Source organism: Palaemon carinicauda, chromosome 16 (genome assembly GCF_036898095.1).
Source record: "Palaemon carinicauda isolate YSFRI2023 chromosome 16, ASM3689809v2, whole genome shotgun sequence".
Lineage (NCBI taxonomy): Eukaryota > Metazoa > Arthropoda > Malacostraca > Decapoda > Palaemonidae > Palaemon > Palaemon carinicauda.
The window spans coordinates 16,564,131-16,566,630 of NC_090740.1; positions in this window are offsets into that span (position 1 = coordinate 16,564,131).

The following is a 2,500-nucleotide window of genomic DNA, read 5'->3' on the forward strand; positions in this document are numbered from 1 at the left end:
ACTTATATTTCTCGAAAAAAATTAGGTTTCTATAACTTTCTAATAACTTGATCAACTTTAAATTCCCACATAAGCTGGTAAAAATTGCTCTTGTAAACTGTTCTTATCTATTCTTTTACCGTTTTATCAAAGAAAGACAGACAAATTATTATTATCAAAGTTAGTAGGTCACCGGAATTTATTGTACAACTTAATAACTATAAATCTTACATTCCCTTCATAGTGTATAAAATCGCTTTCTAAAATTTTAGGCAATCGTGCTCTTGGCGGCTTCCGCTTGCGCTACTGAGATTGAGAAGCGAGATGCGGAGCCAAATGTTGTCAGTTATGGCCATCATCGTCCCTCCTATGGCTACGGTTATGGTCACCCGTTTGGGTATCCTGGCTACTACCCACTAGGCTACGGTTACGTGCACCCCCATCACAAGAGGTCTGCTGATCCAGAACCAGAGGCTGAGGCTTCCTTCTCCTATGAAGACCATCATGGCCATGGACACCCCTATGTCTACCATCCTCATGGCCATCACTACGGAAAGAGGTCTGCTGATCCAGAACCAGAGGCTGAGGCTTCCTTCTCCTTTGAAGACCATCATGGCTTTGCACACCCCCAGGTCTTCCAGTCTCATGGCCACTTTGGAAAGAGGTCTGCCGATCCTCAACCTGATTTCTCCTACAGCTATCCTCGTCCAAGCTACTACTACCCTCCCACTTACTACGGTTATGGTTACCATTGATTTGACCAGAATATGTTGAATTCTCTTTGGTTGCAGATTCTGGGGTCTTTTATGTATAGTCAAATGATCTGAATTAGTATAGCAAAATATATTTGATCTTTATATCCTTCCCTCATATAACTAGATGAAATATAAATCTAAAAACATTCAACTATCATAGTCTTTCTTATATAAGACCACCTTAAATGCTATATATTCATATGCTTCATGGCATCATTACTGTATAGAAATGTCCTTATTTATTTACAGTTTGAGAAATATAAAAGATCAACATCAACAACAAAAACTCTAAGACAGGAATGATGATATCAGCTATTTCTAGCAAAGATTTGATTTATTCAAAAGGTCTCTTGTAGACGGTATCTTTCTGGAAAATTTACAAAGAGCTATTCTAGTATTGAAAAGCATCTCTCCGCTAATAGTTTTTGTTGGAAGTTTGCATATCATTAGGCCACATGAACCTTTGGATAATGAAGGCAAAGAATGAAATCAAAGAAATTCATTAAATCATTAAATTGAGCAAACAGTGGAGATCGTTATAAAAGCAAGGTCATCCATCAGTTATCATAAAAGAAACAATTTTATTAGGAAATATTAATTCAATTCAGCAAAGCCACATACTGTACCTGCATTTAGTCTAGGCCATTTTCATCAACAGATATTAATGTTTTTGGCCATTTGAGGTTTGCTAATTCTGTCGTCTTCTACCACAGAGACAGAGACGATCGTAGTTTCTTAAAAGGTGGCATTTGTCATCCTCAATCCGTTACCATCAAAGGAGTATTATTATGGTGACATTGATAATTGCCTAAGAATAACGACGTTGTTAGGGAGTCTTTTAAAAAGATTAACGCATTCCTGATTAGTTTCTACTTTTCTTCTTTAAAACGAAGAAAATATATTAGAAATGGTGATTGTACATTCATCTGTTTATCATCATAACAGAGAGTATGAAGGAAGAAAATCAAAGTTACTTTTTAAAAGAGTTTTTGGTTTGAAAAAATTGTCTTTTTTTTCATCATTGTTTTTATTATATTATTTTATCTCGGGTAACATTTTGATCAAGTTTATGTTTGAATATATTGCCATACGAACATACACTAATTAAGACACTAATACACACTCAGCCATGCTCTCCTAACAAACGTACACATATATGCTAAATGCACCTTATAAATATATATATATATATATATATATATATATACATATATATGTATCTATATATATATATATATATATTTATATATATAATATATATATATGTATATAAATATATATATATATATATATATATATATATATATATATATATTTATGTATATATATGTATGTATATGTATATAAATATATATATATACATATATATGTATAAGTATATATTTATATATGTATATATGTGTGTGTATCTATATATATATATATATATATATATATATATATATATATATATATATATATATATATTTATATTTATTTATATATATACATACATATATAATATGTATATTTATATGCATATAAATATGTATATATATTTACATATATATATGAATTTATATATATATATATATATATATATATATATATACATGTATATATATATATATATATATATATATATATGTGTATATGTATATGTATATGTATATATATATATATATATATATACAGTATATATATATATATATATATATGTATATATATACTGTATATATATATATATACAGTATATATATATACATATATATATATATATATATATA